The sequence below is a fragment of the Denticeps clupeoides genome, chromosome 17 (genome assembly GCF_900700375.1).
Source record: "Denticeps clupeoides chromosome 17, fDenClu1.1, whole genome shotgun sequence".
Taxonomy (NCBI): Eukaryota; Metazoa; Chordata; class Actinopteri; order Clupeiformes; family Denticipitidae; genus Denticeps; species Denticeps clupeoides.
Genome location: NC_041723.1, coordinates 14566947 through 14579176, shown reverse-complemented (window position 1 = coordinate 14579176; position 12230 = coordinate 14566947). Strand labels below are relative to the sequence as shown.

Sequence of the window (12230 nt, the reverse complement as noted above, 5' to 3'; positions counted from 1 at the left end):
GAGGTCACCACCAAGGGCGGCCCAGTTGAAAGGTCACTGTAAGCAGCCTCACTGGTCATTTCAGAGACGCTCTTATTTCAGTTGATACTGCAGGACGAAATGCTGTTAGTGCGAAAAAGGGCATTAAAAGGGCAAGAAAAAGGGCATTAAAAGACTCCAAAATGTATATATAAAAATTCTGTTCATACAGGTTTCATGTGTATTAATTACACATTAATTAAGAGTGTGGGGTGTATAGCTTTGCTGATAATCAGAGCAATGGCCTTTCCTTTAGAAGCATAACGTTCTTAGAGGACAAGGAGTACATGACAGCAATGAAGAGTTGTGGTATATGATTCAGAACAAATTACCAGAATTCTGACTATTTTGCCATAATGAAAAAAATTGGTCGTTCTGACATTCAACCTCATCTCAGTAGGAAACTGTATGAATAACCAGTGAGTGGACATATATTTTTTAAGATTATAAAACTGCACTTCCCAGAAACCGTTTCTAAATCATCAAAAATAAAAAATAAATACGTTTCCTTGTAATTTGAAATTGGTGCCCCAAAATATATTCAGCTGACCCGTGTCTAGCCAAATAATTCTTCGTTCTAATTCCCTACTCACACATGTGCATGTATAATTATAACATCTCTAAATGGTCGAACACTGGGTAGAAGTGTTTAAATATGTTTTGATAAATATTCACTTTGAAACCTTATCCCCGTCTCAAAAAAGTGAGCAGTATTTATAAAGTGCATGTGCTGCACAGACCTGAGCCAAGGCTGGATGCTAATCCACAGGCCAATGGTTTGGAAGCCATCATCGCTCCATATTAAGAGCCTGCCTAATAAAGTTAAAACCACGGGGACTAAGAACCCGACTGATGGTTTTATTTGGCACGTTGCGGGGAAACCTTTTTACACGTCGATACAACCTCGGGTTTGTTAGTGGAGAGATGGTTTTAAAAAAAAACATTTTGCTAGACGTTTCAATTGAAGATTTTGTCTGTTTATGTAACATGTTTCTCGCATCCTGGGGTAGCCTATTTAGCACCAAAGATAAGTGAACGCGGCACAGTGGCGGGACAGGAGGCAGCCAGGAGTTTCTGGGTTTGGATCGGCTCCTTGAGGCTGATTGCTGGCTGACCCCATTGGGACGTTGTGAATACCTCTGGGTTAGACAAACCATCCAAAAACCACCAATAACGGAGGAGGGAAAGCCAGCATTGGCTAAAAGCATTGCACCAATGCATTCAAGCGCCACTGATACTCCTGTTTTTGCCCTTTTCATGTTCACTCTTAACCTTATTTATTCAAAAGGTATATGGAGATGTTCAGAACAAAAAGCCAGTGCTGCCCACACAGGGAAACTAAGAGTAAAACATTATCTGCTGGGCTCAAAATTCTGCATCCTGCCTCCAGGTCTCACGGGAGAATGCTGGAATCTCCAGTTCAATGATGGTGCTCCAATAAACAATGATTCATGTAGCCCAGAGCATGTGCAAGAGAAAGCCTCGGAACAAAAGGAAAATGAAGCATGGTTTAATGGACGCGCCGCAGAAGTATGGCACATTCCCTCAGGCTGATCTGAGAAATATTTGAGACGTAATTGCCAAAGTGCCTTCACACCTAGCACTGAGAAAAAGGACGGGCTCCCTGCATAGGCGTGCACAACTGAATAATGAGTGTGAAATGCAGAGACAGTGACTGACTTTTTGTCAGTTGTTGTGTATTCATTATGAAGCACATATAGCAAACGTCAGACAGGGACAATATTGTTGCTTTTCTTTTTTAGAATTGTTTGTTATTGGGGAATAAAACTTCATTAAGGCTACAATGCATTTACATTTAGAGCATTTATCAGACGCCCTTATCCAGAGCGACTTACAATCAGTAGTTACAGGGACAGTCCCCCCTGGAGCAACTTAGGGTTAAGTGTCTTGCTCAGGGACACAATGGTAGTAAGTGGGATTTGAACCCGGGTCTTCTGGTTCACAGGCAAGTGTGTTACCCACTAGGCTACTACCACCCTGTAATGCCATTCAATTACAATGTTACAACACAAAAAATCAAGCAGAATAGTAACATTATTATACTAGAATGACATAAAAGTTACTGACAAAATGTAGTATCATCCTGCAAACTCTGGCCTATTTCCTATAAACGCCTATGAGCAACTCTGACTGTGACTGTTATGAGGCAGCTACTGTTGACTCTCCTTTGACTCTAGGATAAGGGTGTTGCACTTCAAGTGCACCTACCATGAAGTCGATGGGATTGTTGAAACTTGCAAGCCAAACACTTAAGCAGTTGTATGTGTGTGTGTCTGTGTGTGTGTGTGTGTGTGTGTGTGTGTGTGTGTGCATGCGCTTGTTTGTTTTTATAACTTAAAAAATTGAGCTGACAGCCATTATGTCATTTTCAGGGGCGTGTTGCATATTTTATATAAAAGTCATGATTGTCTTCTTTGTTTATCTTCTTGTTATGAACTTTTCAATGAGCAAAGACATGAAAGCTTGCCATAAATGTCAGAACAAGAGTAGAAAAATGCAATGCTGTTTTAAGGAGACAACAGAGAGCAACAGACTCACCCAGTTATCAAAGCAGTGATATCCTCTTTATTGGACCAAGAAAATCCAGTCTCTCTTGCTTCCTTTCCCTTCAGTGCTCCCTTCTTGTTGCGCTTCCTGCTGCTTTCTCCTCCTCAGGAAAAAAAAAGTCCTGGGAGGGGAAGAGAAGAAAGTGTTTCGCTTAGTGATTCAGAGGCATGGTGTAAACGCCAGCCTTCGGTTTCTGACAACCAGCGTTAATTGCAGATCAGACTCGCCCACGCACTCCACACTTCTCCTCTCTGTCTCCTGTAAGGAGCTAAGACCAGGCTGTGAGATTCAAGGGCTGCGAAGAGCTCAGTGGGAGACAACTCTCTCACCCCCCCCCACTTCTTAACACACTCCCCAGCCTCACCACACCAATCACCACCTTCATCAACTTACCTCAGCCTGATTTACCCACACACATGCGCATCTATGCCAGTCATGCTTGGAAGCTTACTCCATGGTAGGAGAACACTCTATTCTTTGATATTTTAACACAAATTCAATCAAAAGTGTCACTTGGGCCACTGTCAAAAACTTCCAAATATCCAAATTGATATTATAATTTACAGATTAGCATGCTATTAATCTCAGGCTACACTTATTACAAATGTTTGTAATACTTTTTAATTTAACCAGCATTTTGCAGCCGGCCAGGACAAACCAGCCTCAAACGTCATACACTGCTAATGTCCACATCACATACGACATGTCACATGACACTATGTGCAATGCGCAAGGCCCATGCACTAGTTAAGTGTGGACAACACCTTGTCGGAAGGCTGTGGAGAGACTGTTCAGAAGCCTCAGTAGACAATGTTGGCCTGCTGAGGCCGTAATGTGAACACAATCGACGCGAAACACTCAAGTGGGGACCAGAAATAGACGCTCAATAAAAATGTGCACAGACATTCCTTTGTATCCCTGCCAAGAAGCGGTCCTCAAAAAAAAAAAAAATACAGACGGAGACAAATAAGTAAAGCTGCTATTTTCATTTACCACCAAGCCAGTCTCCCCTGCCCTCCTTTTCAGGGGATTTCACACAAGAGTATTGTATAGTGCATCAAGTACATTATTCAGTAGCACGCTACTTAACCACAATGTTCCCCCAACTGAAAATTAATAAAATCACTGGCAGACATGCAAGGCTCGGAGGAAGAGACATGTCCATAAACTGAAATCGAGGCATGGTCTTTCGATGCAAAGACCTTGGGGAAAAGCACAGAATCTAAATCATTAATCAATCTGTGTTGGACAAAAGAAGACAAGCCATCACAGTGGATAAAAATGATTCTGGTTCGATAATGCTTGTTTACCTTATTGCAATAACTCGTGCATATTCAAACATACCCCCGTGATACTATCTGCTAATAACGAGTCGCGCTCGAGTGTCATCTGTGATGATTTTGAGCGATAATTAAAAAATAACACCCTAATACACTCGCTATCTGCCACTCAGTGCATTCGCTGGCATCAGAGTCCCTGACTACTGACTGCACGGCTCTTAAAGCCTGGCAATCAGCGTGAAAGACAAACAGTGCTCCTGAGGTCATTCTCATGACTGTACACCATGACCTGATTGGGTGTCTCATGAGGTCTGTAATTATGAATGAAGCCAGACGCAGGCCCAAGAGCAAATGTTAAGTATTCATTAATCAGGGACTGTGGACAATTGCTTAGCACAAACTAGTATATTATATTATTATAGCATTATTACAGTATTCAGAAACAATGCAGAATGATCTGCACACATGAATTAAGCTTTGCTTGGACTTAAAAAAAAAAAAAAAAAAACAAGGTCAAAATGAAGGACACGAACCTTTCAGGTTCAGAAACATTCATCGTAAGAGTTGCTCTCAGTGCACTGATTACAAAATTACGGTGTGCTTTGAAAGAGCTTGAGCACTTCCTGGGTTATACAAAATGTTCCTTGTAGCTTTTGTTGGGAATAATTGCACTAAAATAGTTAATCTAATTGGAGAATCTGGTTTTCAGTGGATTTTCGAAAAAAAAACTGAATGACAACCAACACAAGTTCAAAATGGCCTCATCGAAATGGTCATGGGGGTTTTAAAACTACAGCATGGCTCTAAGCCATATTTATAATCACACACACACATAAATATATATGTTTCATATCCTGTGGATATCTGGGCTGAAATAAAACGTGCGTTAATAAAAAACAACCACGTCCAAAGTTGCTAATAAAGACACGTTTTAATTAAGCTGCAAGTCAGCAACTGGACAGCTGCCCTGGCCAAATTAACCGCATCTTAATACCAGTGGCAAGTAATATGACAAAAACGACAAGGTGATTCATTTGTCTGAATACCAAGAACAATTAATTCGTTTCTGATGGATGTAATAGCACGCAGGCTGGAAGCAGCTTGTTTTTATTATACGTCTGGCAGACTGTAAAATAGCTGCTCCCATAAACAGTTTGGACACTGGCGTGACTCTACGTGCAAGGACCACAGCGGTCCGTGCCAGTCTACCTCAAGACCCCCCCATAAAGCACCCAGTTCATTTCACATTGTCCATTTCCATGTAATTGGTTATATATTCTATTAGTGAGCGTTATATATATATATATATATATATATATATATATATATATAGAGAGAGAGAGAGAGAGAGAGAGATAGATAGATAGATAGATAGAGAGAGAGAGAGAGAGAGAGAGAGAGACAGAAAGAGAGAGAGATTATTTAGAGAGTAACGAAGAAAAAAAGTTTTCGAAAGTAACTCCCAAGCGTTCCAGTCAAATCCGAGCACCGCCATGTCGCTGTGCGTCTACTGTGCCGGTAATAAATATATGGGTCATTAATGCGTGATGAACACACGCACGCACACACCGCTACTACTGTAAAACAGCGTGCATTTGAAATGGTCTCGGCGCTTTTTGTCAATTAGTGGCGCAAGTTGCATAAGAAGTGCGGCGACATTTTTTTCCCCGTATTAAAAAAAAAAAACGACAAGAAATGAATACCATATTATTAACAACATTAGGCTCGGCGTTGTTTCGTACTTTAATAAGTAAACGCACACATGCCGGAGAGTTGCGTCCATGCTGACGGAAGAGCCACCAGCGACACCGGCGCTAATAAAAAGTTGCGTTTGCGGTACGCGTGTAGGTGTCGGCGGCGCTACGTCGGCCGCCCGAATCCACTCCGCGCCCCCCGCTCCGACTCCCAACTCCTCCGGTAACGCCGCCGCTATTTTCCGCTACTCACCTCCTCCGCCGCGCTGCCCGCGCTGTATATAGCTACGCTGGGTCGGCGGCTCCGCTAGACACCGCTGTCACGCCGGGGTATTTTCAGTCACATTGGCGCACGGGCGACTATTTTCGTGGGCTGACAAACTCGGAGGAAGCAGCCCCTTGTCAGTGGAAGGCTCCTCCCTAAATCTGACGAACGCCAGACGAAGTCAAAGTCGACCTCCTCCTCCTCCTCTTCCTCCTCCTCTTCCTCCCCCCTCCTACTCGCGCTTCGTCGCGATTAAAAGCGACGCGAGGAGCCGGCCCGCCGCCGTGGTGTCGCGCTTCGAGAACTTTTTGCTCAGGTGAACTCGCGTTTGTTGATGGAACGTCTCCGTAGCTCGTTTATGACATCATCAAACCACCAGGGCAAACTTCATAAGCGCAAAACTACACACGCAGACAAATAAAAAAAAGGACGAATTTACAAGACGTGTTGTAACTCTTCTTCTCACATAAAATCGCCTAAACTTGTCAGAATTTCTTCTTCGGTAGACTTCTCTTTTACATGAATTACGGTTGCTAACTGTGCTCCCTTAGATACGATTGACGTCATTCCTGTAAGACAACAGCAACAATAGGGCTGGCGGAAGTGGATTGGCAGTTCTTTGGACCAATGGGCGGCCGCAGCGGTTCGCCACGGACCAATCGGCGGAGGGGGGTGGTGTACGCGTAAGTCGCATGTGGCGGAGTCACGTGTAGATGCAGGATCTGAGGAAGAGGTGTGGTGCTGGGCTAGAATTGTTTTTGCTGGAATTTAAAGGGACATGTGCATTTAGATGCCACTTTGTAATAAATGCTCCATACATAATGCATATGCTCTACACGAGTCGGAAAATAGTACATGTAAGAGATCTATTTGTGTCAGTTGTCAATTTATTAAATTAGTTAAATCTAACAGGTAAAACTATACCATACATCAAAATGTTGCAAAAGTTCATATTTAATAATGCCTGTGTTTCTGTCCCAGTGTTTATGCTTATTTTTATTTTATTTAACATGAAGGCTGAAAGATCATAGTGTAGCTTTCAAGTCATTTCTTAGCCATTTTAATTAGTATTAAAGTTAAGCAATGTTACTATTAATAAGTTGCATCCATCATCTGTCAATAGTAAAACACATAATACATTTTTATGTCTGCCAGAATTCCAATTATTTATTATAATTGAATATAACTGAATGTGGGATATTCAGCAAATGCTATTTTTTTAATGAATGAGAAAACAGAATGAAATGAAATGCTATTATTATTCAATTTTAATGAAAAAAGAGAAAACAGATAAAAATGAAAATACAACCATGCAAGTACTGCATTTCAAAATAGAAATAAAATAATCTTATCACCAGAGCAGTCTCTTCACTGTATGTATGTATGTGTGTATCTTTTTGATGGTTTATTAGACCTGTTTGATCACACTTAAGCAAACTTCTCCACCATTTGTGGTAAAGCCAGTACATTCATGTCATAGTAATCATACTATGAAAGGTCTTCAACATGAAATTCAATTTCTCTATTGGGTTTGATATGCTTATAAATGTCATATTTGTTAATCCCTTATCTTACTTTATTTATTACATTTATTTATTTCAATTGTATTTTGGTGATTTCTGTAATTAAATGTATGCAAGATTTCTCTGTCTACTCTATGTAATACATCCCCATTTCTCCCAGTTCTCCATCATAGCACGAGACATTTCTTTTCAAATGTGCTCCTACATCTTACATCTGATCCAGTCGGCTACCTGAGCAAGGTCTTCCCTTGAGAGCCCCACCCCCTTTCCCCAGGTGTCACTCCATGCTGATAGCCTCACCTGTTCTTCCTGTTGCACAGACGCCTTCACAGAACCTGCTGTTAAGGCTGAGTCTTCAGGTATGGTGCTTCCTTATTCTTTCTATCTTCTATTTTCCTGAAGAAGCACCTCCCTTTCTTCCTCTCCCTCTCTTTATTTCCTCCCTCTCTCCAGCTCTCGTTCTTTCCCTATCCCTTGCTTTTCAAAGCCAGACCAGCTGGCTTTGGACGGCTTCCTTCTTGCCCCTGTGAGGCCTGATTTAACACCCGCTGCCTCCTCTCGTTGCTGGGTCTTTCTGCCGGGAGCAAGCTGGGCGACAGCAGTTTGAAGGCTGGGATCCCAGATGGACGTAGACATGCCGGGCATGCGTTGTGTGACAGGGCTTGGCTCAGGGGATCGCTGGACCAGCCGCAGCTGTCACTCATGGCAGTCGAGGGTGGTGGGTGCTTTTTACTTAGATGTTATAATTACATCTAATGAAAACATCATACAAGCAGAAACGACATGAAATCCACTTATGGCACACAACAACTTTCCCTGGGACTGTGATTTTAGGATTAGAAACTGTGCTGTAGAACAGTGTATTTCAAGAAATTCGGCCTCTGCCAGCCATTTAATATCCCGCCGACCCCCATCTGCATGTAAAAGCCCATGTGTCCTTAAACGTGGCCTTCGCAGTCATTGATTAGCTCCCATATCTCAGCATAGCGGCAAGTAGCAGCTGGGAACTTTCTCAGGACGGCCGCCATGTTGCTCTGAACTTAAATCTCAGTTTCTGATGTCAAACATTAGTGGCCTGACACAAATTTTAGAGTTTGATTCAGTTATATAGGTACAGAGATTAGTACACTGTTCATACAATATGTGCTCTGGTAGGAGACAGCTGGCATTTTCAACATAGCACCAGACCACAAATGGCTCCACATTCAGCCGCTCTTCCAATTAAAAGAGCCGTTTATGTAATGCCTAGGATAGATGAAACTTTATTAAAATCTCAGCGTCAGCGACAGATTTATTATGATACTTCAAAAAAACGGAAGGGGAATGCAGATATTTTAAATTGGGATGACATGAATCACAGGTCCTCACATGAGAGAACAATTTCTCACCAAAAAGAAAAGAAGAAAAGTTCTGAAATAACACTTAATTATCCGTAGCTCATTAAACTCTGTCCAAAAGGGCTCAGAGTCCTACTTCCCTGTCAGAGCTCAGGTGGACACATGTGGTGTGATATTGACTACCAATTGGTCACAACTTTTTCTGAGGCTTGTATATAGGTGCGTGTGGGTGTGTGTGTGTGTGTGTGTGTGTGTGTGTGTGTGTGTGTGTGTGTGTGACTCATGCAATTTATACATAGATGAAAGGAGATTAGCTAATCAGCATCCAAGACACACGCCTCGAAACGTTAAGGCTTGCAACACAGCGAGAGTACTGAAACGCAGACATTTTGGAATAAACGCTCCAGCTCCTGCAGAGTGATACATTAACCCAGTAAGACCCCTCTTTCATTTTGCTTTGACTCATTAAGTTATTTAACAGTCCATGACTTGTGATAATTGATCGCCAGGTTGTCCCCATTATTTACAGATACTGAACACCATTGATCTTTGATGAGAAAAAAAATCATTTGTCGAGCATCCATCGTAAAAAATTTTTTTTAAATTTCCTTTTAGATTGAACTTATGCTGAGCCACACCAGCCAGCCCACCTCGGCACTGAAGCAAAGTTCGGCAGCGGATAACTATGTAGAGGGTCTAAAAATACCCAGTGTCTCACAGTCTAGCTCAGCTTTCTCATTACCATCTGTAATTAACACTAACCATGGCCTGCCATCTGAGTGGCACACAGGAGCATACAACTGTCAGTTTTTCCCCCTTCATGTGGCGATATAAGATATCTAATAAGAACTTTCGAAGTTCTCAAAAGTTACAGAGTAGCTGCGGCAAATAAGAGTAGACCCCCCCCCCCCCCCCCTTCCTCCCAGGCCAGAGAGCCGAGGGGAATTTGGATTTCTGTAGGCAGTAAATGTTTTAACCTTAAGCTCATGTTATTTGCTCTCATTCATTCATTGGGTCCATGGAAAAAAAGGCATTGGAGAATACACTATGCACACACAAACCATTTTAAAATAGCATCATTTTGTGCAAGTGGGTGTTGACACTGCTGATGAATACATCCACACTCATCATAAGCAAGTGACGAGTGAAGCAATTTTTTAACGAGGGAGAAATCCCCTGGAGAAAAAGAAACCCCTGTGCTTTGTGTTGTTCCTCCTGTCTTTTTCTTTATCCTGTCTTCTCTATATTATTCCATCCACAGTGATGTTCCCCTTACACGTTCTACAGTAGACAGGAGTAAATAGGTTCCGGCAATTGACTTATGCTAGCACATCAATTACAGCATATAAAATATTCGGAGAGACTGCAGTATAGGGATGTGCCTTCATTTTCAAAAAATGGGCTGGTGATATTGCATTAAAAGTGGTGAGCTCATTAAATATTGACCAAGGTCAGAATTGAAACTGCTTCCCCCATTATTCATCTTGTCCTTAATTTCAAGAATTATTTCATTAATCATGCACAGTGTCTGACAAATAATTCAGCTGAGTTAGATCAGTACTTCAGCCTATAATACTTAAATATGTCTATGCTTTCATAATGTTCATAGCAGTTTAAAGTATACAATGAAGTGTAAGAAAAATAAATAAAACCTTTTAATTCCTCTGAAAATATATAACCATACCTGCTTTCTTCATCCATGTAATATAATGTGCAGAGTTTGTGGCATTAGAACTAATAGTTTTATTATAATTGAAATATGGACAGAATGAATAGATGTTTGTGTAGAATTTTTTTTATTTTTAATAGTAGGAAAAGAGAATTCTATGTTCTGTTTTTCTATTATATTCAAATTTGGCCATTTTCAACAGTTAAAGTCCTGGATGTTACTGGTAATACTTAAGCCATATATGTATACATATACATTGTAGTGTTATTATTATTTTTTTATTAATATCTCACTTAGAACAGTTTATTTTTGTAGTCTACCCCCTATAATGGAATCAGTGCTTGTCAGACTAAATGAACAAAGAGTATGATCAGTGGAAGACAACTCGACAGGAATGAATCGGCCAAAATATCGAGCCTTTTGTCTGAGCGAAATATTGCAAAAATCAATATGCTTGTGCACTTTACCTCAGCTGTGCTTCAGGGCTTCAAAGCCTGCAAGAGCAATTTGATCAATGGAGCCCAAAACAGAGCAAAAAGTACATTAAGGGATGTTTCAGATGCTTAATGCAGTTCAAGACGTTTATCAGAAGGAGAGGGGTTTACATGTCTATATGCAGCATGCATAATGACCAAGGGCACCACAAACGTACATTGATTGAGTCATAAATACCTTTCATAAATTAAGCCATTGTGACCCATGTATAGCAATGTTGAATGTTAAATATCTTTCTCTCTTCCCACACCATGTCTTTTTAATTAATTATGATCATAGTAAGGGTAGAATGATCTATTTACATTTTAAATTCATGAGTCATCTGCAAAGTCAATTGCATTCAGTGTCAGATAGAGTTAAAGCAACCAAATATGAATATTTGTCTGCATGGAAAATTGCGCACATCACCCCTGAACAGAGACGGCACATGACAGTTTGTCTGGCATAAACAAACCTACATGAAATCTTACAAACTGAATCATGAAACATCACAATTCATCCCCCAGCGCGAGAGTTCAGAGTGTTCCGCCGGAGTTTTCCATGCCTGGAGCGCCGTATTTCAAAGCGCTTGTTGCTCATAATTACCCAGCCTCTCCACTACTGACATGCCATCACTGCAGCGCTCCAGCAGGTGCTGTCACTTCACATTCTTGTTGCTCTAGGTGCAAATAAATGGCGAAGCCGCGCGGGCAGGAGCATAAGCCTGTCAGTGTGCATGTGTGAGCCTCAGAGTTTTTATAATTTGTTTAATTTTTCTCATTATTTTACCCTTTCTCTCCTCGCTGTGAATCTCCAGTCTGACAAAGCAGCTGTGACCCCCCACATCAGATGAGATCTACTGTAACCACACCTGGCAAAGAATATAGAATATTCGTCACACGGCCAATATGAACGGATCAGAATACAGGATTCATGCATGTGTACATTTTGATCTAATGTACATTTAAATAGAAAGAAATAAAGTCAGAGAAAATCTCATAACCATGGTATCGAACTCTCAGCAGCAAGTTATCAGTATGGTTTTGTCTGCGGGGGCTCCTAGGAATAGCTTGTGCTATTGTCTGAGTGCCCCGGACGGTGGGCCTTCATACTCTGGCTGTTTCCACAATTCCACACTGAAGAGGACAACACCCCTGAGTTTTGAGGCCTGGGTCGATATAGTACAAGGATCTATAAAGGAATGGGAGTATATTGTCCATTTTCTAAGAACAAAAAGAAAACAATAACTCTTTGATAAGTGCAGCTGTGGACCTCGGACCTCTTGTAAAGAACACTGGCTGTGAGAACAAGTGACCGGGGTCTTCTTTTTTTTTTTTTGTTCCGGAAAAGCGTTTGGTGAACCTAATCTTCCAGCCCCGCAGCCAGTTTCAGATTCCTGCTG

At 41.4% G+C, this 12230-nt stretch overlaps 1 protein-coding gene across 9 annotated transcripts in view; it reads right to left on the bottom strand.

Annotated features, from left to right (window-relative positions):
- Window positions 1-7936, bottom strand: part of mef2aa (myocyte enhancer factor 2aa) — a 74772-nt gene extending 66836 nt beyond the window's left edge. For 2 of the 9 annotated variants that reach the window (XM_028957384.1, XM_028957386.1), the window contains exons 1-2: window positions 5814-6358; window positions 2578-2707 (exon numbers count right to left, since the gene is read on the bottom strand). The gene's annotated coding sequence lies outside the window, so the exon portion shown is untranslated. Of the gene's footprint in view, window positions 1-2577; window positions 2708-5813; window positions 6365-7648 lie in introns of those variants that run through there. The other 7 variants (XM_028957389.1, XM_028957388.1, XM_028957381.1 and 4 more) reach the window with 6 other exon arrangements.
- Between the last annotated feature and the right edge of the window lie 4294 nt (window positions 7937-12230).